This window comes from Canis lupus, chromosome 32 (genome assembly GCF_048164855.1).
Source record: "Canis lupus baileyi chromosome 32, mCanLup2.hap1, whole genome shotgun sequence".
Lineage (NCBI taxonomy): Eukaryota > Metazoa > Chordata > Mammalia > Carnivora > Canidae > Canis > Canis lupus.
Genome location: NC_132869.1, coordinates 28,111,199 through 28,136,252, shown reverse-complemented (window position 1 = coordinate 28,136,252; position 25,054 = coordinate 28,111,199). Strand labels below are relative to the sequence as shown.

Here is a 25,054-nt window from a genome sequence, read left to right as displayed (position 1 = left end):
CCTCCAAAGCTTCTGACCTCTGGCTCCTCTGTCTTGAGTCATGTCCCAGCTGTGCTTAGAATCCTGAGTCTCTCTCCTTCCACTCCTGTGCACTTCTCCATGCCCCACCACATGTGCCAGTTTTTACTAAAGTATGAAAGAAGAAGGGGAGGGAGAGGAGGATGGAAGATTCAAGGTGAAGGGATGTGCTTTTCTGTATACGTGATAGGTTTCAGCTTACTGTAGTGTCTATTACATTTTTCTCCTAGGATAGGGCATTTCAGAACTAAGGTGACTCATGATTTCATCTGACATTTTATTATCCTTTCTGGCATTGCCCTAAGAAATGCCCCTTGAGTAACTCTCATCCTTTTTAGGTCCCGTGAGTCATGGTTAAGCAGAAAAGGAGAAGGGAAAGAGAGCTATTCAATACGGAAGGACGGGAAGAGATGGCAAGTAATTCTAGAGAGTATAGAGTGGGGAGACTATCTGTCTGCCTTCCCAGGCCCTGATTATCTAGCTAGATATACTATCTCTGTGGAACGTCACCATTTAATGTCCACCAAGGTATTAGTTGGTTAATGAAGAGAGTAATCAGCCTCCCCAGTGTCCTCCTTCCATCACCAGGGCAGCAAAGGTGGTTCCTAATAGTGGTCTCCTAGAGACAACACTCTTCACCTTGTTGAAGTCAAAGCAGAGAATGAGATGACTTCAGGAGATGCAGTGCTGCTTTGATTACTCCTTTTTTGCACATGTTTAGATTGTAACTCCTCTGGAGCGGGGAGGGGGGGTTGGGGGGCACCCACGTGATGAGCTTCCAGCACCTTGCCAGTGCTTTGCACATTGTGAAAATTGTGATTTTATATTAATTCAGCATTGTGAATGCTGAATTAATATAAAAAGATTGGGAGAAGGCTTTGCTCCTATAAAGTTGATTTGCTTTTTCTTAAGCTCACTATACATTCTTCTTTCACTTCCTGCAATGCCACCCTTCTCCCTCCTTTCCATTTACCCAAGCCTCACCATTTGCCAAGGCCCAGAACCAGTCCCTCTAGTTCGACAACGTGTTTCAGACCTATCTGGCCTTAGTAATAAGCAAACCTGACTCCAAAGACCTGCAACCCCTGATGACTGCTTTTCTGGTTGGTGAGGAGCATGATAGTTTGATTAACATATATTGTGAAATTATTACCACAATAGGTTGGAATAACATCCATCTTCTCATATAGATACAGTAAAAAAAAAAAAAAAAAAAAAAGGAAAGAAAGAAGGAAGGAAGGAAAAAAAAACCCTTCTTCTTGTGATGAGCACTCTTAAGATTTACTCTCTTAGCAACTTTCTTGTACCTTACACAGCAGGGTTGGCTCTAGTCATCACATCATGTCAGACATTACATCCCTAGTACTTACTTATCTTATAATTGGAAGTTTGTATCTTTTAAGCACCTTCCTCCAATTCCGCTTCCTACCACCCTCCTCTGGTAACCACAAATCTGAGTTAAACAATAAATTCACAACACCAAAAAGTCTGAGAATGACTGATCTAATTTGGATTATTTGAAAAGAACTGATTATTTTGTTTCTAACTTCATATGAATGGCTTTGGATGGCTTATAGTCTGTGAAGCAGGGTAAGAAAGAGCTGTTTCTCCAAACAAGCTGGGTGTTGTCATACCACCTTATCTTTACTCAAGCCCACTCCTCAGTCCAATGTGTCCTTCCAGTTCCCTTCTTTCTTCTCTAGTGAAATTCTGCTCATCTTTAAAGCTTAGCTCAAGGGTGACCTCCTAGGAGAAGACTTCCTTGGTCCCCTCCCACTCCCACTCTCTTCCTCTCCTCTGTCCCCACGGCGTTTGGTTCAAAGCACTGGGAAAGCATCTGTCATAGCATATTTCAGTTAGTTGCTGTTCCATGCTAGATCAACCATGAACTACTTAAAAGAAGGATAAGATCTCCATCCTTTGTTTCTGGTCCACACCTGACATGAAGCAAGTTGCCCATAAATAGTTGTTGAATTAAAATGAGTGGCCATTTCCAGGTCTGACCCACTCCCTGTACCCAGAGGAGTAGAGCCATGTGGGTGAGGGGAGGGGCAGCCCTGATGGCAGGCTACTCTGTGTAATTATCCTCTTCTGGTGAATAATGGGGCTTCAGCTCTGTGTCTGATTCTTTGATGAAGATGAAACTATTTAATCAGATTTGGTTGCTCATCTCATCATCTTCCCGTATCACACCCTTCCTGACGAGTTCATTAGCTGGAAGAAAAATTGATGACCTCGTTAGTTCTGCACATTGGTTCACTTAGGACAAATTGGAGCTTTAGAATGTTGCTCAACTCTGACCCATGGTGGGACAAAGTCTCACTCTCAGGACTGTTTGGATACATGGTGCCCTTGATGCCTTTGTGTGACAGGTTGCCCAGGAAATTTCTGTTTGAAATAGTGTCTTTTCCAATATAGATATCCCTCTCTTAGGTTTCTTCTCATCCTGCTCAGTGAGAAATATACCACTCGGGGATCCCTGGGTGGCTCAGCAGTTTAGCGCCTGCCTTTGGCCCAGGGCGCGGTCCTGGAGTCCCGCTGGAGTCCCGCGTCGGGCTCCCGGCATGGAGCCTGCTTCTCCCTCTGCCTGTGTCTCTGCCTCTCTCTCTCTCTCTGTCATGAACAAATAAATAAATAAAATCTTAAAAAAAAAAAAAGAAAGAAATATACCACTCTCTCTCAGAGCACACCTTTTCTCTACCTCCCACCTCAAATATTTTTTTCTTTGCCACCCATTGAAATTTTATCACTCTCCAAGGCCTGGTTTGCTTCCTGGTCATGCCCCCAAGCAGGAAACATTCACTTCATCCTCAGGGTCATGACTTAGGTGGATTTAGAAGCAGAACATGTTGGGATCTCAACTGAAGGACCATAGGCAAGGCCTGGAGAAAGGCACACACTAGCAAGGACTCTTAGCCAAGGATCTGAAACACTGAGTGCACAGATGGAAGGTGTGGTCAGTTTCTGGTGCTGTCCAGGGGAACTATTTTGGCAAGTAGAGCATAGCAGCCAGAGCAGACTGGGTGGTGGGTGATCCTGAGGGACAGGGGCAGAGGTTGAAGGATTATGGCCCTGAGTGGTGCTCTATTCCGTCTTTTTCAAGTGGTTTTCTTTCTCCCCTTCTAACTTTACTCTATTTTCCTGACGAACTCACATTTGGTTTTCAAAAGCGGATTTTTTCTAGAAAGCCTTTCCATTCATCCTCCCTGATGCTGTAGGTTTCTCCCATCTCTGTGTTAGCTCTCCATCTTGAACATATTTTAAAAGCTGCATTTGTCACATAATGTGATGACTCATTAAAGGGTAGGTTTCTTTTGCTTTCCAGAGAACTCTTGAAAGTAGAGATTTTGTTTCTTCTCCCTTGACTCTTCATGCCAACCATGGGTCTGCCATCTAGCAGCCATTAAATAATTACCTGTTAAATAAAATAATGAGTGAATGAGTTGTGGGACACCATCTTGCAGCTGGGAGCTATATCCGTGGAAAAGGGGGGTGAGCATGGGCCCAATGGAGCCTCTTGCCAAAGTTCAATACTCAGTTTTGGTGATACTGTCAGTATAATACGGGAAACTGAGGCAGAAGGCCAGTTTCATGGCCTGGAACGGCACTCCGCCTTCTAAAACTGTTGACTTGGGTTTAATGTTTTTGACAGATAACATTGTTGACACTGGTTCAGCTGCTTCTTTATACCAGGTGACTGTTTATACTGGATTAGCTCTATTATTAGCTTATTCTTTTACATGTTTTCCATTTTTAAAAATGGCTACAGCTATATACACTGCTTTACAGACACATAGGTCATTGTTGGGCTAAACCCAGACATCTGGGACATTGCAGGTTAGACTAAGGCCAGTGCCCAAGAGCCATGCTTGTCTGGGAGAGGATGTCAGACAGATCATTTTCTCACAAGGAACAGAATCTTACTCATACTAAATGTAAATAAAACAGACAGGGCCAGGAGGTCTCCCAGACAATCAAGGGGAGGGGGGGAAGCTCTGGGGACACACCTGTTGAAGTGATAGATCCTGATTCTGGAGCTTGTTATTCACAGGCCACCCAGCATATGGTTGCTTCTTTCTATCATTGGATTAAGTTTCACACTCTTGATTTTGGCTCAGGTCATGATCTCAGGGTTGTGAGACTGAGGCTCCATGCTGGGCACACTGGGTGTGGAACCTGCTTGAGATTCTTCTCCTTTTCCCTCACCTTCTGCTCCTCTCCTCCACTAGCTCTCTCTCTCTCTTTCAAAAACAAAAAACAACACATACAAAACAAAACAAAATCCAAATTCCCATTTGGAGCACCTGGATGGTACAGTTGGTTGGCTCTGACTCTTGGTTTCAGCTCGGGTCATGGCTCCAGGGGTCCATGAGATTTAACCCACATCAGGCTCTGCACTCAGCAGAGGTGTGCTTGAGTTTCTCCCTCCCTCTCTCTCTGCCCATCCTGCTCATTCTCTCTCTCTCTCTCTCTCTCTCTCTCAAATAAATAAATCTAAAAAAAAAAGATTGGGGAATGTGAGAGAGAACTGTTTGGGAGTGTGTGTGGGGGGTGGTGGGTAATTTTGATGGAATTACTGTTCTGACAACATGCCATTTAAACTCACCTCAACCCTTATGTGCTACTCCTAGAAATTAAATTGTAAATTTTTATATTAAGTACCTTGTCTTTTTTCTGGGCGAAGGTGTCCTCAAATGTCTGTAAAGTGAAGGTAGAAGCTTAGTTTCATTAAAACAAATCTGCTACCCACCGTTCACTGGGCTTGTTATAAAGACACCTCTTTAACACTTAGTGCCAGAGAGTGACATCTGCTTACATAGCTTTCTAGGGAATTTCAAGGATTTTGTTCAGAGCCAATTAAGCCCACCTGTTCTATCTCCCCCGTAGGAGCTGGAACAGGCAAAAGGGTTAATGTGCCTCTCTAAAGCAGTGTTCCCCTAGCACTTATCAAATGATACACTCACCTCTCCCCTGTCTACACCTATAAATGTTAACTAGGCAGGAAAGGTTTGATGTTGACAGAGAGGGATCAAGATTCCATTTTTGACAAGCTGACAAGTTGGGAAAATTCGTATTCATACAACTGGGAGCCATGTCTTTCTAATATATGATACTGATTCTTACCCAGAGCTTTCTCTCTTTTTTCTTTCTCTGAAGCATACCTAGCTCCCAGGGCAAAGGTAGATGGTGTGACACACCTTTCCATCCTGCTTCAGCTGCAACATGTTTAACAAGCCACTGTCTCAGAATAAGGGCTGTGTGCTGTTGGATGTCCTGACCTTCTTCCCCTTCCACTCTCTTTGGTATTCTAGTCCATTTTCCTGACCTGGAGAGAGTTTGAAGTTCGCATAGTTGCCTTGGATAGTGTCAAAGCCTGCCTCTGTGTATGCGTCATGTTGTCTGCTGCATCCCTGTGTCCCAAAAACAACATGGAGAATTTACTACTGTGGTTCCCCCTCTGGACTGCTCTGTGACTTAGCCTGTCACCAGAGAGGACTTGGGACAACCAAAGCTGCTGCTTCTAGGGTGTGGTGAATTTTGTTGCTCTGTGTTAGAGATTTACATTGAAATGACAAACTTCTTAAGAACCTCTTAAGAAAAAAGGGGGTAGTGGTTAATGTGAGGAGTCATGTAGACTAGAACTAGAACCAGAAGCAGACAGCCACCAAGAACAGAGACTACCACAGGAGCAGGGTACTTACCCAGCTTCACAGTAGGATTGGTTTGGTTAATTACTGTTGCCTCCAAGACACCTCAGAGAGTCACCTGCTAGCCTGTAGATGAACAACTCTGGTGTCATGTGCCCATCTATTCTCCAGTTGATGGCTACCCCTGGGCAGGGAAGAGTCTAGTAGTGTTCCCTCTTGCTTAAGGGAGCTGAGAACAGGACACTCCTAGCTATATATGATATTGGCCATGGAAGATACCCTGATTGTCATGATCAGAGCAGACAGCCCAGGACTCATGCAGCCAGTGAGGACAGAGAGGAGGTTGGGACAGAAAGGAGGTTGAAGAAGAAAGTGGTTTTGTTTGCCAATGGAGGCCATAAAAGACCTGAGACTAGAGTGAACATTGCTGCCCCATACTATCACTCTTTTTTGCTGCCACCAAATAGCTGTGGAATGCCCTTCTCTCTTTCATACATCCATGGTATTTTTGGTAACTCATGTCTCCTTCAAACCTGCCCTTTCTGGTCATTTAAAATATATCTTTTGTGCATAACAATTATGATGCATGTCTGTTTTGCCTGTCCAGCTTTTCTTTTCTCGTATTGTGATAACACTTCCCAGTTTTCCTTTAGAGAATCACCCCACTCTCAGTTAATGTGCTTCAGGTGGAGCTGGTCTCATTACTGTTTTCAACTGATCAATCCCATTCTCTGGGATATGGTGATCGGTTCAGGAAAGGCCACATGATCATTGAGAAGCCACTTGCTACTTTTGCTTGCATTTTGAAAAAAGGAGTCTGTCTTTTTCAGAGATTGCAGGCTCAAAGGTCCACATAAATATGGAGCTCCTAGAGCCATTTTCACTACCATGTGGGCCCAACAGAAGAGAGCCACCAGAGTTAGAGACAAACAGAATCATTTGAGCCCCTTTGTTTTATAGAGAGATAAATAATGATATCTCAATGAGATGAAATAGTCTCCTCTCTCCCCCTCCCCAATTTTTGTGGCTAATGTCAGTTTCAGCGAGTTTCTGACATTTGCAACCATAAGAGCCTTGACTGATACAACAGTGTTCCAAGGTGCTGGAGGTTGGGGGACAGAAGGAAGAGACTTGTCCTTCGTCCAGCCCCAGTGTTACCCCAAGGGGGTCTGTCTGACTCCACAGACCCACTGGAAATCCCAGTCCTGGAGAATGAGTTCTAAGGTTTTGGTGAACATCTGGGATACAAGGGCTCAAGAAGCTCTTTTCCCCTCTCTCCACTTCCCACCAAGGTTAGGGGTTAAGTCAAAAACACTGAGGTTGGATTTTTCTGCATAGACTCCTGGAATCTCCCTCTTAAAAATTATCTCTGGATTCTCTGTATTTAGGCTCTGGGAGTCCTCACCCATTGTTTCACACTACTGGATTGTTCCCTAAGCTGTAACCAATGTGATGAGATGGCTCTGGGCTGCCCTCTTCTCAGAGTGACTGCATAGGCAGTTTTAGGCATGGGAGAAACACTGCCTCTTAAATAAAAAAATAAAATAAAAAAAAAAGAAACACTGCCTCTTGTCTTCTTTTCCTTGGGGATCTCATTTCTCCTGGTCTTATGAATGATAAGATCGAGTTAGGGTGTGGGTCAAGGGGAATAAGACCAAAGAGATGACAAGGCCGGCTTGGCATCTAGCTCATGCGTCTGCCTACCAGCTCAATCACCTCAGGTCCTCTTTCCCATCCCATTTCACTGCTCTAACTTTTCCTTGTCAGTTCCTTCCTGCACAGCTACTTTTGAGGGCCACTCTGCTGACAGCACCCTAGGAAAATACACTGATGCTCCTGAGCCAGCTGTATTTCTCCTCTCCTCACCTCAGCACTGCTGGTGCTCAGAGCCTCACAGCACCTTTCCTGGAGAGAGCTCCTTCCACTTCTGGCCCCACGCCTTGCCTCTAGGGCTGCAAGCCAGGCCAGAGTGGGGCCAGGTGGCACATCATCTCCCAGAATCCCCATCTTTCTTTATACATAATAGCCTACATACACAAACTCACGGAAATAAACCACTGAAAACCAGGTACAACAGCCTGCTCCATGTTACCAAGAACACCTGGACCACAAGAAGCTTAGGAGCTGGAGGGCAGTATTTCCCTTGACTTAAATACAGAATCTTCTTTTCAGATGTCAAAATGCTTACATAAGAAAGTTGCTTTTTCACTTGGTAGCAAAGGGGCCTCTTCTATAACAAGGGAAGTTTTATTTTTCAGCTGTGATCTAATTTCTCTCTCCCCTAAACAATGATTCCCTTCTCTCTCTCTCTCTCTCTCTCTCTCTCTGTCTCCTGCTTTAGACACTATTAACATCCCACAGGAAGCAGTGTTTGTACAGTGCTCCTTGATTAACGAATCCCCAGGGAATGAACCTTCTTTATAGGATGTGGGGCTGAGCTCAAAATCACTTCATAAATCATGCAGCCTTGTTACCGTGCTGGCGACCCCCAGTGCACAGCTCCTGTTTGGTACCACTGCGCTGAGGGTAAGGGGACAAGACTTGTTCCCTGTTCCCAGGCTTTTCTTGTCTGTATCCTTCTATCTCCCCCAAGTAGGGATGGTCCTCACTCTCCATCCTCCTCTCTGCCCTCTCTGTCTTCTACTTCCCTTCTCCTCCCTCAGATCCTCTTGTCTACCCAGGCTCCCCATCACCCCCCACACACCTTACAAACAGTGAGAAATGAAACTCATTTACACTGAAGATTTAATTAAAGCAAACATTTGCATTTTTAGCTGAATTGTAGAAAAATAGGTTTCTCTAATCCCAGGCACCTGGTGGTTTCAGCAAGCAGGTAGAAAGATGTGGGAAGGAGGAAGTCTTGGGAATAAACACAAAATCTACTCCACTGGGTGTGAATACCAATACCAAAAATTTAGACCTTTGCCATGATTACTGGGTGGGACCAAGGGGGCTCATTGAAGGCTTCTTCCCCTCTAACCTTTATCTCTTGTCCAGCAGAGGAAATCCAACCCCAGAAACATTTTGTGGGGCATGATTTTTATATAGTATGGGGAATGAGGTGGGGTCCTTAACAAAAAATACGAAATTACAGATACAAAATTAAGTATGAATGGGTGTATCTGTTTAGATTGATAAGTCAAAATAAATGATAAAATTTAAAATATCACAATCATCTCATAATCTAGAAAGATTAATTAGACCCGTCATTAATTATTTGCGTGGCATATTTCTCCCAATACTTTCTCCCCAATATTTTCTAACTGAAAATACTTTGCCTTCTCAAATGACAATTCTGCAAAGTTTTCTATAGAGGAAAATAATTTCCTCAAAGATAATTCCCTGTAATATGGCTGACAGAAAGTTTTCACTTATTGACCATTTAGAGAAACTTTTTTTTTGAGCTTCACAAATTATTATTGGCAATGTCATATATGTTTTTAGGATTGTTTTTAAATTTGGGAGGAACTTTACACAGTGTCTTTCACTGAAGACCTGCAAGACTTTAGAACATTCAAAATTTTCTTGTGCAAGGGCTAGTCTTATATTTTCTTTGAAATAATATCCTGCATTAACAATTTTGTTGTGAAAACTCTCTTTATAGTATATTAATTTTGTGGTATTCTCATTCATACTGTATTTTATAGGTGCACAAAATGTATGACTTGATTCAGTATTTTTGTGAAAATGTATATAGCATACAACTTGTCACATAGAAAGTCCCAGCTATTTGTAGTACTACTAAAGGTTTGTGCCTATAAACACAAGGAGTCTTATATCTTCTAAATCACGTGATTCTTACCAGAATTCTAGAAAATATGTAGTAATTGTGTACCTTGTATTACTGAGCTTATTGTTGATAGGAGATGCAAATTCTGTCTTGACTAGGTGGTGATGAGAGCTGAATCTTCATAATTTTCTATATCTGATGATTGGAAGGATATCCCATGTAACTACTTTCTGGCTCTATTTCAGAATGCATTTCTTCTCCTGTACCAACATATGTCTGGTATCAGTTGGCAAAGGACACATTCCTGTAGCTCTTGCACCTCTTGCTCTGCACCTTTATGAGCCAGCAAAGTGGGTGATAGAAGTATTCCTGGAAGACATTCTTATACCAGGATGATAAGCTGTACTGGCATAACTGTACATAGAAGAGATCTTGAGCAACATAAATATAATACATTAAATGTATCAAAATGGATCCCCAACTCAACTTCCTCTTAGTTGGATCTCCAAGAAGCTCATGACCACTTTAACACCACAAAACAGGGGGCAATATGAAAGAGGCAAAATCAGATTAGAAAGAGCATCGTAAACTTAGTAACCAACTATGTATGGCTAATATATCTCAGTTTTGCAAATTTTACAAACACCTATGACCATGTAAGCAAGTTATAAGAGCCCCTCATGAAATCTTTAAAGGGCTTTTTCATGTGGGGGGCACTGAAGCTTAATATCTAACAGCTAACCTGCCCCTTATGAGTTGCAGGATATGGGTAAACAGTGAGCCTCTCCCTCATTACCTGCTTCCTTCTTGACATGAAAGGCCCCTCCACTAACATGAGTCTGACGGCCCCTTCCTTCAGACTGCCTGCCTGGTCCTGAGTGCTCTCCACCGCCATCAGCCTTCTCAGCCTGAGCCCCCAGGTCAGGTCTCCCTCTTCCATATCTCCTGCCCTCAACTCAACACTTTTTTCCTCCACTCCCAGAATACTAGGTGAAATTTTTATTGTCCCATTTGTTTTATTTCATGGGTCATCAGTGATTTTTTTTTTACACTGCAAACCCCATTTTATTTCTGCCGATATTTTATTCTATTTTCTGCCTAAAGTAGTATGCCTTCTAGGTTTGAGCTTTTCATCAAGAGCTTTCCCAGAATGAATCCTCTCTTTTTCATGACTGCATTTTTTTTCTCAGATTTGGTAGAGCTCTTGGCTTCTGATGCTAGAGACCTCTACTTTGCTGTTATGATCCTAATTGTCATTTAGTTTTATTTTAATGTGTCTCGGGATGATTAATGTAATGAATTAAGACTCCATTAGTTGCAAGTGATGGACATCCCCACTCAACACAGCTAACGAAATGAAGGGGAATATTTTTGGCTTATATAACTGGGTTGTTTAAGGTTCTGACTTCAGGCACTGTTGGATCTAAGGGCATAGACAGTATTGTTCTCTTTATCTCTTCATCTCTTGGCTCTGTTTCTCTTTTTGTGTTGGCCTTATTCTCTTCTACTGTAAGTGGGAGTGGCCACTAGCAGCTCCAGACTTACATTATCATAGCTTATTATATAAGAAGAAGGAGCTTATCTTTTTTGATGTGTACCACTAATTCTCGTGGAATGACCGCTTGGCTCTGCCTAGGTCACATGCCCTTCTCTTGGACTAATCATTTTAGATGATAGATCAGACCAGGGTCACTTGCCTACTCTTGCCTCCAGGGACTTGGGTACCACAGTTGGCACCTGCTCCTCAAATCTCATGGAGTGGAAAGTCCTCCAAGTGAACAAAGAGGCATCCTAGATAAACAGAAACAACATATATTTTTTACTGATATTATTGACAAATGGAAATATTTTTTAATAAAATTTATATATCGTTTTTGCTTCCCTAAATTTTCAATTTTGTTCCATCAATATGAAAGCCATTTAAAAGTTGCCTGGCATACAGTATATTTGATATTTTCTTATTCTATGTATATTTCAACTTGATCCATGTTGTATATGGATCTGTTCTAGGAAACAGATTCTGTGACTTAGGTGCAGAATGGAGAGTGAAGGAGGTAGGATAGGGCAGAGGAAGTATTGAACTGTGAGGTGGTTAGAACGGAGGCTTCAGGTGATCTTATGGGGGCTCTGGAACTACGATGGCCCTTCTAAGTTGTACCAATTGAAACAAGGGAGGTCAAGACTTTTTATCCTCCTTTGATGAGCCATTGAATGGAAGGTGCCCCCAGGAGCAGCTCTGTGGCTTAAGCTAGGTCCTGGAGAGGACTCAGCTGTGAGCCATCAGTAGCCACCACTCTCAGCAGCTGGAGAGAGAATTGCTAGGTCCTGGAGGGGAATGTGAATAGGGCACTGCTGTGTCCACTTCAGTGGATTTCCGAAGAATAAATAAGAGTCACCTAATTCTAGTATTTAAATGTTAAGGGCCAGGTATGGGGCAGATATATCTTTATACGTGGTATCACTCAATGTTTTGCTTTCTAATCACAGGTACTGAGTTGTTTGATTTAGAATCTATATTTTTAACTCTTCTTTCCAATGTGATGAATGTTCATTATTGTTTCAAAATGCATGATGCAAGTCCAAATTCTGATGTATTCTATAGAATCTCTATACACATGACTTAAAGATACAAGGCAAGGTACTTCTGAGGGCCCATGGTTTTATTGTAGAACGGCAACCCCTGCCCACCCATGTTAAGAACTAATTGGTAAATCCTCAAATCTTAGGCTCTTTTACTTTTTTAAAAAGATTTTATTTATTTGAGAAAGAGCAAACTAGAGAGAGAGAAATCATGAGCCAGGGGGAGGGGCAGAGGAAAAAGCAGACTCCTCACTGAGCAGGGAACTTGACCTATGTGGGGCTTGATCCTAGGGCCCGAAGATCATGACCTGAGCTGAGGGCAGACAATAACTGAGCTGCCCAGGTGCCTCCAATCTTGGGGTCTTCTGGACCAGGGATAGTGAAATCACTGCACTCAAAGTACCACTATCTTTAGCACACTTCCTCTTAGCTTCTCAGCCACCCCAGCAGCCTTTTGGCCGTCTGGAATTGGCCAGTGTGATAAATCCTGCTTAGTGTATGTCTTAACCAGTTTGGGCTGCTATAACAGAGTATCATAGACTGAGTGGCTTAAACAATAAACATTTATTTCTCATAGTTTTGAGGCTGGAGGTTTGAGATTAGGGTGACAGCATGGTCAGTTCTTAGTGAGGGCCCTTTTCCTAGTTTACAGGTGTTTGCTTTCTTGTTGCATCCTCACATGGTGGGGAGGTGGGGGAGACACAGGAAGAGAGAGGATGAGCAAGTACGTGCATGCATCCACACCAGCCAATCCCAGGGGGACTCCACCCCCATGAACTCATCCAAACCCAATTAACCCCCAAAAGCCACACCTTCAGATACCATCACATTGGGGATTAGGGCTTCAACACATGAATTTTGAGGGGACACAAACATTCAGTCCATAAAAGCATCCTCATTTGGACCTTGGACTATATGAACTTACAACTCACTTTTCTTAACCTCTTTAGCTATGTCTCTTAGTTTTGAACTCTTTTGGCACTAACTACCCCCATATTCCTACTTTTAGAATAAGAGGCTTTTGAACCCATTCCCCTATGTAGAATCCTGGGATTTGCTCAGTCTCCAGGCTTGTGTGGACATGCAGGTTGAATTTTGCCCCAACTGGTCCAATTATAGGCAGTTCGCATGCTGGCTCTCCACCATTCTTGAACTCCCTAACAGTACTTCAGACGACTCCCCATTTGAGCTGAGCTGTAAATAGATTTAAAGCAGAAATCACAAATGGCATCCCAAGGGTTAGATTTGGTAGGGGGCTGAATTTTGTTTGCCCGTACCATGTTTTTAAAAATTTAGCCAATATTTAACCATCTGGAAATTTCACTCCCAATTAAATCCATATTTCTCTTCTCTTAAAAAAAAAATCAGACAGTCCAGCAATGCAAGGAAACATTTCTATATGGCAACACCTGGCTCAAGCTGAATATGTCACCAGAGGTCCCACCACTCACTACCGTATTATACCTGCTTCCTTCTCTCATTAATGATACCTGCCTGCATTCTGTAGTTTACACCCTGGGTTAAAGCTAGCATTCCTCCCAGGTGGTACTTGACATCCAGTGCAAGTTATTGGCAGAAAAGAAGGGCCAAAAGCATGATGTAATTAGGAATGAAATGAAGAAAATAAAACTCAGGGTTTTCAGTAACATCATGTTTCCTGATGCAGAGACGTTAGGCTTGTCTCCTTTATTGATTTCACAGAACAAATATTTCATCTGTGGATGACAGTGGTTTTAGACAAGGACAGTTCCGAGTGGTTTGGTGGTGACCTCTACCACTTGTTACTTTTGCTAAGGAGAGACTCAGGAAAGTTTGGAAAATTATGTGACATGTTCTCTCATCATGGATCATGGATGCTGTGAAGTGAAATGTGAGATGCTCTGCCAAAAAGAAGAGTCTGTTGGGGTGCCTGGGTGGCTCAGTCAGTTAAGCATCCAACTCTTGATTTCAGCCCAGATTGTGATCTCAGGGTTATGGGGTGGAGCCTGTGTTGGGCTCTGCGCTCAGCGTGAAGCCTGCTTAAGCTTCTCTCTCTCTCTTCATTTCCCCCTGCCTCTCCCCAGTGTCGTTCTCTCTCTCTAAAAAAAAGAAGAGTCTTTTGTTTAGCATAAGGAGCAACAAAACTGTTTTCCTCCATAGACTGGCAAGGCATGCCAAAAGGAACTCACGGCAACCTGTCCCAGGTATACATTTGGTTATTTTAAGGCTAACAAAGGTTAAAGAGAACAGAAAGAAATTAAAAATAGATTATTCCAGGGTAGCAGAAAGACTAATGGTGGCAGATGAATACAGTTTTTCTCAGTAAGATGTGACACTATTACCTGCTTTACATTCAGCCTTGCCAATTTTAAAGAGTAAAATACTTCCATCTGAGTCTTACCAATTTTTAAAAACCAAAATACCTTCATCCAGATCCAGGGTAAGTATGCTTTTGAATCAGTTACAGTGTTTTCCTGCTTTTTTTTAAAAAAAGGTTTAAACTAAAGAGGTGTATTGTGGAGGCAGGAGTGTGTCTCTTTGCAGGGCTGGGGTGGAGGGAGTTGATACATTTGCAGACTTCATTATACTGAGTACTCCTTCAGAGGGTGGTTCCATCTCTACTCCCTGCCCCCACCGCATACCTTCCCTTGGTACATTACTTCCTGTAACATACACACTTCTTAATTTAATGGTTTCATTAGTCTATTATCGCTTTTCCATAGCTAGAACAGGCCAGAGCAGTGATGAATGGTTTATCAGGAAAGCAGCTCAAGGGTAGGACTTCATAGATACAGTGGCAGCACCTTAATCAGGAAATCCAAAAGAATGTTGGTGGGAGGGGAGAGGGAAGGACATTTGGATCACCAGAGAATTTCTTCCCCTGGGTCTCCTGACTGAGAAACATTAAAAAATCTAATGCAGCTTTATTCTCCATCCTCCTCTAAGCCTTAAATGTCTGCCTTTTGGGCATGGACTGTAATAGACTAGGGCTTTAGGACCAGTTTCTCTGAGAAGCAGCCGGTGTTCAAGAAGGGCCCTTGACACCATTCTGACTTAATGCTAGACACATCTGCAGCTACTTGGACAAAATTGACATTGTCTGGAGTGCAAAGCAATCGCCTAGCGCAGCATTAGGGAGCATTTACTCTTGAGCCGTGCTACCAGACAGCAAATCTTGACCTTTAGGAGTTCAGAGATTAGATTTCGTTGCTGCAGGCATTGAAGATATTGTTAGGAATTTGTTGCTATTCAAAGCAGATTTCAGGGGTTACCTACGGGTTTAATTCATCGCATCAATCATTTTTTGGAAGGTTCTTTTAAAGCCAAGATAGCTTCAAATAAAAACTAGGATTACTTTTACATTGATTGTCAGTAGTTGGTGAGGAGCAAAGGGGGAACACTCTTGAGATGCTGTTAAAGTTTTCATATTTGTCCCTTCTCTGGCAGGTGTTCTGTGGTATTGGAGAGAAAAGGCATGTTTCTTCAATAGGCATGTAAGGCAGTTGCTGCAACAACAGGCAGGAAATGAGAATAAGGATTTGACTCCCTCTGGTGTAGATTTCTCAAGCCCTTTAACACATTTAGGAGCACAGATCTCCTCCAGGTGATCTCAAAGTGTACCGTTTAAAAAAAAAGACCTGTTTAAGCCAACAGGGGTTAAATGGGGCTTATTTCTTTGAGCTAGCCAGCATAGGAACCCAATTTCCTCCTCCATTTGTGTATAGGTGTGTATTTATGTGTGCACTTACGGGTGTGTTTGTGTGTGTATGCATACAGGCAGCTCTCTTATCTGGAGGTCAGTTTCCCAGTTCCCTCAGCCCTCTTGATCTGAGGCTGTATAGAAAAGATTTCTGAGGGTCTCTGGAAAGGAAGTACCACACAGTGGCTGGACTCAAGCCGTGTACTTTCTTTCTTTGAGCAGACTTTTATTTTATCCTTATTGATTCTTATTTGCCATGCAAGTCCTATTAAGCACTTTAACTCAGCTCACCAATCCATAGTCAATTAAACACCATGAAGAAAACTTATCTCCACTGCTTCTCTTCACCTCTCCAAACATGCTTCTTATTTCTCCAAGAGGGAGTTTGTACTGGATAATCCTATAGCCCTGATTTTATTACAACTGGAAAGTACTAAGTTTGCTTTGCAAGACAGGTACAATAGCAGTGAAAGAAACAAGAGCTAGAACCAAGGAAGGGAGGGGATAGACACACACATATCAACTCAGGGAGAGAGCTGTCATCCCAGAGCATAATAATGGGGACCTGAGACGTCAATGAAAGCTTACACACAGATCACTGTATTCAGTTTAAGAAGCCAGGATAATGGATAATTACTGTAAAATATGATTTAGAAAAGTTTTTAACATTGCCAACATTTGACAATTCCATTGTGGAAAGAGGAAGCTTCATTATCAAGATAAAGCACATATTTGGAATAAATTGTTGCTTGATGCTGCTGAAGATGTGAGACCCTTTTATGGCAGGTGCATCTCAAGTGAGCCTTGCTCTGATGGTGGGCCTTGCTGCTGATGCTCAACATTGTATGTGTGTATGTGCGTGTGTGTGTGTGTGTGGCACGCTACAGAACTTCAATGGTGAAATAAAAAGGAACCCAACACTCTTCTCTTCCGTTCAAGTGAAAGTGCAATTGCCAGGTCATTCTCTCTATCACTTGCAGAAGAGTTCCTGCGTGCCAGACATAACACCCCATGAGGAAGGCGTTATTGCCCGTTGGGTAGGGTGAAAAACTGAGGCTCATGAAGTGAAAGAATTTGCCTGATGTAACAACCACCAAAGCACATCCCTGGAATTCACACTCAGCTTTGTCTATTTAAAAGTTTGTGCTGGCTCCCACACAAATGAGTAAACTGAGGCACACACAACGAAATGGTCTCGAACAAGTTGCAGAAGATGACCAGAAGAAATATTTCCTTCTCAATGCACTGGCTTTCTACTAAGCCATACTTTCATCTCTCCCTGTGAGTTACATGTGTATTAATGGCCACCGTGAATTCATAATTTGCCAGATATAAACACACATGCACACACAAACGTGCATTACAAAGAATAATTACTAATCGCCTTTGCTCTCATGGAAATATATCCATATATGCATTATAAAATAAGGCTGAGCCTCCCTCCCTGGCTTCAAAACCAGCCTGGTGTGAATAGGTTGGTTTAGACTTGTTTATTTATTTAAAAAAATCTTTTATTGCAAAGGCAACTTATTTTTATTGCAGAAAATTGAAGTATTAGCAAGCAAAATGAAATAATAAAATTCACCCTCAGTTCTACCAACTAGAGATAACCAAAGCAAGGCAGGGACACCTGGGTGGCTCAGCGACTGAGTGGTTGTCTTCAGCCCAGGGCGTGATCCTGGAGTCCTGGGATTGAGTCCCAATTGGGCTTCCTGTAAGGAACCTGCTTCTCCCTCTGCCTATGTCTCTGCCTCTCTCTCATAAATAGATAAATAAAATCTTAAAAAAAAAAAAAAAAAAGCAAACACGTTGGGGTATATTCCCTATGTAAACCTGTAGTGTTTATGGAAAGATCATAGTGTATATTCTGTTTTGTAACCTATTTCACTTAAAAATGTTGTAGCCATGTCATCAAATATTCTAACAATGCTATTTTCTTTGGCTGCGTGATAACTTATTGAATGGATGTCCCATTGGCTATGTTTATTTAATAACTTACCTAATGTGCCTCTGTTGAAACCACAGCCAGATAAATGGAAGTCTTTAGATACTACTGCCCAAAACAATGTCCTCAGGCACTGTCCTCTCCCCAGTTATTACTAAATGGTAAATGAAAGCTGCAGGCCACATCCCTTCAGGTCCTAACACCACCTGAGATGATACACGATGACACGTGCAGAACCTCTGCAGTAAGCCCTGGGCAGTGGCCAGCACCATCACTGGGAATTCCCACCCCCACAGTCTTGTGGTACACAGCCCTTGTGGTTTGTAGCATTTACAGTTCTGCAGTGCCTCCTCCTCTCATGTAACTGAAACCTACTGGGTGTGGGTCATTCTAATTCTCCTTATAGAAGTGATGCATCTGAAACCCAAGCTGTGATGACTTGCCACAGGGCACCTGAGCAGTGAGGCTCAAAGCCAGATTCTGAACCCTAACTTTTAGATTCTCAATTCACTGGGATTTCTATTGTAATGTGATGCTATCAGGAGAAAAAGAAAGGGGGAGAGGCAGGAAGAAAGAGAAGAACAAAACAAAAGATTTAAAAAAAGAAGAGGCTAAAGGGACACCTGGGTAGCTCAGTGGTTGAGCAGTAATGCTTCCCTCTCTGTTTCTCATGAATAAATAAATAGAATCTTAAAAAAAAAAAAGAGGCTAAAAAGATAGGCCCTGGTATTCTAGGGGCAGGTGGGAGAGGGCATGGGACATCCCCAGTGCATCCTGCATGCACCTGTCTGCTTATCTCCCACCAAGAGGTTGGAGGAACAGAGATGGGCAGCTTTCTTGGCATGGGCTTCAGACTCAGAGGTCTCAAAAGTCAAAGCCATTTCTCCTTGTGCTCTTACAGTCACCGAATAATCAACCATATTTACTCATGACTCTGCCCACGCCTCCCTCTAATACCCTCATCTTGCAGGCAGGGAAGCACCCACTATGGGCCTGGCCCTGGGATAACAGCTGAAGGCCCTCAACCTGAGGAGGAGAGTGGACCTGTCTGTCTTCACGCATCAGAGGGGCTGGCCTGAGCAAAAGTTATTAGACCTGAGCTCTGAGGCCTCTAAGGGCAGATACAGGGCCACAGGTGAAAGCTCAAGGACAGTGATTTCTGCCCATGCCCAGGAGGAATTAGAATCAGCCCGTAGGCAAGAGGTGGGGCCCACAGACAGTGGGAAATGTGTTTAGATCTGACTCTGTATATCACTGTCATATTAGCTGCGGGCCCTGTGAAAGCCTCACGCTGTAGCTGACTTCAGTTTCCTGTCTGTAGAAAGGAGAAGGACTTGGAGGTAAGTAGTTCGAAGTAGTATGAAAGAATATAAACAGCATATGTATGTGCACAGAGTGCCGGGCATATGAGAAACTGCATAAACGCTGGCTTCTATGTTCCCTGCACCTGGAGGTTACATCAGAGGGTGTATGAAAGCCACACATGCTATTTGTTCACCTGAAACTGAGAGTCTGTGATTTTGTCTGTGATGGAACTGTTTGCATGTGTGTGGGGGGGAGACATGGTAATAACGTAAACAAAGGTCCAAGGGAAAAGGTGCTACTTTGAATAATGATTTCCCTAATCTCTTTGATGGGGTTGGCTTTGTTTCTCTAAAGCAGCGGCCACCCATTGGCTAGGGAGGCCTTACCAGCCCCTCCAGAGTCCCTGCTGTGTCTCCCAAGACAACCCAAAGAAATCCACAGCCTAAGCACAAATTGCTTACTTGTGGTGGAAGTTCAGCATGAACACAGGCACTCCCCTGCCCCTCACCCCAGTCCCTAAGCTGCTCTCTGGGAGAAAAGTGGGAGCTGCTTTGCCCTCCAACTCGGTGAACTTTTCCAATATGGTATCACCCTGAAGATAAAAATGCATGCTCCGTTCTAGTCTTGCCAGTGGTTAATGATTCCTTGGATGAGAGTCACAGAGTAAGAGGGTATATTTGGTTTTTAGGACACTAGGGTACCATTCCACACATCCCCAGAATCGGCTCACTTCTCATATTGCCTAATATTGGCTACCCACAAGGAGAAGCATGTACTTAGAAGAACACACATCATTTGGGGTAGCATGAGGAAAACCCAAAGGAAAGCATCCTTCCCATGAAATAATTTTTGATCCTAGGGCAAGGGTTGGTATTCTGCAAAATGGCAAACTATCAAACTACTTTTATTTGGTATTCAACTTATTTGTTCTTTCACCCATTCAGTTAACCAACGTGTATTTACTGAAGCTTGCTAGGCCCCAATATAACATTGATTCACAAGGTTCTTGCCATTAAGAAGTTTGGAGTTTAGTGAAAGAGTTGCTCTGTAGTTCAAGGTAATAGGCTGTGGTTTGCCCATAGTCTGTAATAGTCTGGCTGTCTGGGGCATGGCACCATATCCCCCCGGCCCCCTGCTGAGCCAGAGTCCCACTGAGGAGATAGAAAGATAGGGTCACTCACACAGTGCATCAAAGGTTAGAGAGGAGAGGTAGCAAATCTTTGGCAAGGCTTTATAAACTTCTGCAGGGTAATTCTGAAATATATAGAGAAGCCAGATAAATGATCCTGAACACTAATGACCTCAAGTGTTCATTTTTCTGCTGCCTGTGCTTTAGTGCTAGTTTTTTAAGGATATACCCATTTTCCTGAGTTAAAACATTTTGATCCTTTCTTTTCTCCCCACTCCATCCTCAACAGTATGTCTCCCTTAAATTTTCCATTTTACCCTATTCTCTTTCAGTTTCTCCTTCTCATCTAAGCTCAGTAGTGGCAAAGCAAAAAATTCCTGTCTGTCTCCAAGCTTGGTTCACAACGTCAGGGTCTCCTTTGGGAGAGACAGTCCCTGGGGATGAGACATGGGGAAAAGGGAGACAGAAGTAACAATCACTAAAGTGACTGAAACATCAAAGGCCAGATCATGATGACTGTGATGACAAAATACCCACAACCCCAAATCTCTGTTCCTAACACTCCCAAAGTCTGACAAACCAAGATTTTTCTGAAGTTTGTAGCAAACTCCCTGGGTGGCAAAACTGAGCCTGAACTGACATGAGTCTATTTATAGTCTTGTATTTATCTTTCAGTATGAATATTCATACATTTCATTAAAGAAATATTAATGTGTTTAATTATGAGATGCTGCCACATACCCTGTTGGGGGTGTTATGTAATTTATGGAAAATGCCCCATATTACCTTTCTAAAATTCAAAAGATTCTGAATTCTTAAACACATTGGTCTCATGAATTTCTTTTAAGAGGTTGTGGAGCTATATGTTTTCTTCAGTCTGCCTTATGATCTAATTTTTATCTCTCATAGAGACAATTTTGCTTTAATTTTCTTGAGAGTACAAAGCAGAATCTTTTCTGAAACTCTTTGCTTCTTAACCACATATACTTTCTCTGCAACACCCCAAATTAGGTTTTATTTCATGTGTACTATGCTTAGCACCTTGGGCTTTTTCCATAATAAAAAAAAAAGTCCCTATGTATTTTTTTATCTTGTCTTTAACAGCTTTATTGAGGCATACTTTACATATTATAAAATTTACTTATTTTGAGTCTACAATTCAGTACCTTTAGTCAATTTACATAATCTAATTGTAGAACGTTCTCATCCCCCCCAAAAGAAATGTCCCTCTCATTTGTAGTTCCTCCCATTCCCACCCCCAGGCAAATACTAACCTACTTTCTATCTACATTTTGAGACCATGCTATATGCCAGCCATAGTGCAATCTTTTTGAGGAAACTGAGGCTCAAGTAACTAGTAATGGATGAAGTTAGGATTTGATGCAGATCCTTCTGACTCTAGAGTCCATGATCTTTCCAAAGGCAGCCAGAGGAGGTCAAGAGTGTCCGCTTGCTGGACAGGATCAGAAACCATGGTGGCCCAAACACAAATGTTGGAGACAGGAGTGATCACCAGCAGGGTGGTGAACTGGATGACCTTTAGGCTCCAGCTAGTTCTGAGCTTCTGTGATTCTATAAATCCATAAAATGCCTCCAACTAAGCCAGGGACTTATTTTAATGAATAGATAAGAATGATGTGTCATGAACAGACTAATTGCATATAAAAGGAACGCTTCTGAAGTGCGCAGTGTGTTCCCTTAAGCACTTTAAATGCCCCCCAGAGATGCTGTTTGCAAGTCACAATTTGCATTATCAATGAAGAGGCAGTTTGACAAGCGAAGAGAAGCATCAGCCTCACCATGATTCAAGTTACCACACATTCCAACATATTGATGGCCAAATTAATGAAACCTTTTGATAGATTTATTTTCTCAGCTTTTAAAATTTTAAGATGGTACTTTGAATGTAATCATAGTGATATGCTGGTGTTGGAGCTACGTAAGACTAGTTGATAGATGAAGTACTTGGTACTGTAAATGAGGAAAATTTTATGTTGTTGTTATTATGATCATTAAGAATTACATCTTCTCTGTCCGTTAAGAGAAGTCCATTCTCAAAGTCAGCTAGCCTCCAGCCCTCTCAGCCCTCCTTTCTGCCTCAAACTCCCTCTGTGATCCAGATATTACTTGCTCCTCCCATTTCCCTACACATTTCAGAGACCATGTGTTCTTTCTGTACCCTCTGCCTGAGCAAAGCCTAGATCTAGGAAAAGACTTATGACCCATTACTTATGCCTTGGTATGATATTTGGATCACTAAAATCTCTAAATAAAGATTTCAGGCCCATGCGTTTTAAACCACGTGGCAATTTTGGAATAAAATATAATTTGTTCCCTGGTAAAGATATTTCAGGACACAGGGATCCCTGGGTGGCGCAGGGGTTTGGCGCCTGCCTTTGGCCCAGGGTGCGATCCTGGAGACCCGGGATCGAATCCCACATTGGGCTTCTGGTGCATGGAGCCTGCGTCTCTGCCTCTCTCTCTTTCTCTCTCTGTGACTATCATAAATAAATAAACATTTAAAAAAAAAAAAAGATATTTCAGGACACAGACAAGAATTCTGTAATCCATCAACTTTTCTGGGTGCTTCTAAAATTTTATTGCACATTGTTAAAAGATAAACTTGAGGCATATTAAAATTGTTAAGGGTTTATTTGAGCAAAAAAAAATCAATTTGAATTGGCCAGCATCCAATCTAACGGAAGAAGCTCTGAGGAGCTATACAAAATGAAAGACTCTTTAGGCAAAAGGGAGTGGGAATAAGGAAGTAATAATGGACAAAAAAGCAGGTTGGTTATTGTGAAGTTACTTTCCTTTAGAGGATGCCAGAGGTCTATCAGGCAGTTTACCTCACTAGTGCTGATCAGGTGTTTCCTGATTGACTGGTCTCAGATTTCATTTCTGGGAGAGCTGGAACTGTAATTATGTTAAGTCTTGGTTTGGTGACATGGGGCTTAGCCTAGACAACAGGCCCCAAATGGAGTTGCTTTTTTTTTTTTTTTTTTAACATTTTATTTATTTACTGGAGAGAAAGTGAGAGAGAGCATGAGGTGGGGGGGGGGGCGGGGGGGGTTTGGAGTGGCAGAGGGAGAGGGAATAGCAGAGTCTCCACTGAGCTGGGAGCTCCATGCTCTATGCAGGATTCAGTCTCAGGACCCTGGGATCATGACCTGAGCCCAAGGCATATGCTTAACTGACTGAGCCTTCCAGCTGCCCCTGTTATCTTATTTTTAACAATTCCCTGTTTGATTAGACTTTTAGCCTGAGAGACATGATCAAAATTTAAGGCATTAGCACTACTCCCAGTCACCACTCTGGAGTTTTTATAGTTTTTTGCTTAATCTCTGTGTGGTATTCATAGGACATGATGTCTTTTTTGGTGAATCTCTTTGTGGCACTCACAGATCACAACACCAGGTTCACAGACTTTAACTTGGTCATACTCCTTGTTCCTTTTCTGATATTCTAGTATTAGAGAGATCATTTGCTTTGTGATTAGTGATTGCAAACCTGCATTTAAAGCTTTTGAGAGAATACAGTGTCCCAGGGAGACTACTATGATTATTATAAACAGGATAATTCCTAATATCTGAAGAGCACTTCAGAGCCATGGCGCCCAAGACCCAATCCAATCAGAATCAAATAAGTCAAAAGAAGACCTCATTGAAGGAGTCACTTTGTTAAGTCAACTGGCTTATTCAGTGATCTAAGTGGAGTCTCAACTTCCTCAGAAATGTCAGTCTAAGTGCAGCAAATGGTATTGGCCATAGCACAAACATCAATCTGCTTAAAAAGTAATCAAGCATTATCCTATTATCAAGAACAGCTTTACCCAGAGTCAGGATTGTTGTTGGGCAGCTATTGCTTTAGCAGGAGATTCTACAATACCTTCAAGAGTTAAGAAGAGGTTCCTGACCATAGCTTCACTTGTACATACTCCTATCCAGGGCAGTAGGGATTTGCCAAAGGAAGCATATTTTGAATCATGAATGATTCCTGGTAATTCCCAGTTGAGTTCGTGGCTCAGGAATGGAAAGGTGATAGCCATGGAGGCCACTAAAATTCAAGGGTCTATAGACTGCACAGGTGGTTTTATTCTGGTTACCCTTGCCCTGTGTCCCTTTCTTTGCGCAGAGTCTGGATACAAGGTTCTTAACCACAGATAGGGAAGTTGATCTCCATGGTTTTGGATCCTGACCCAATAGAGAAAGGGCTGAGTTTCTTTTTTTTTTTTTTTTTTTAATATTTATTTATTTATTTATTTATTTATTTATTTATTTATTTATTTATTATAGACACAGAGAGAGAGAGAGAGAGAGAGAGAGGCAGAGACACAGGAGGAGGGAGAAGCAGGCTCCATGCTAGGAGCCTGACACGGGACTCGATCCCGGGACTCCAGGATCGCGCCCTGGGCCAAAGGCAGGCGCTAAACCACTGAGCCACCCAGGGACCCCCCAAGGGCTGAGTTTCTTCCAGAGACACTGAAGTATTAGAAATCAGGGAGAAGTTTAAAAAAGGAATAACTACAGAATCACCAGCATTATGACAAATACAACAGTTGTTTGTAGGTTGGATTACTACTTCCTTGCCATGGGCTGAAATATACGAATATTGGCATTATCTCTCTAGGCCAGAGAAAGACAAAAGGTAAACAAAAGAATCCTAAAGACCTTCATAGTATAAGAATTAGGAAAAGGATGATCAGAGAGAGAAGGAGGAATGGAAACAAATGTTCTAAATCTGACATCTTGGGAAGAAGTAGTCTAGTGCATTGTAATTTGGGAGCAGCAGCAGTGGTCAGGAGTACTTAGTAGGATCCTTTCCATGAATCTCACTTTTGCAAAAACTTCAGAGTAAGACAGTAACAATCTGTAAATGACAAAGGGCTTAAAAAATGCCTATGGTTAAAGATCCGATGAGAGTATATTATAAGGAATTGACAAGGAAATCTAGTTCTTTCTGTGACCTACAAAATTTTAAGATACTAACTGGAATTATGACTGATAACATTATACCAAGA

General features: G+C 42.4%; 1 long non-coding RNA gene across 3 annotated transcripts in view; it reads left to right on the top strand.

The window, feature by feature from the left end:
• LOC140623015 (uncharacterized) overlaps positions 1-25,054 on the top strand; it is a 402,108-nt gene that overhangs the window by 316,654 nt on the left and 60,400 nt on the right. The gene's annotated exons all lie outside the window — the stretch shown is intronic.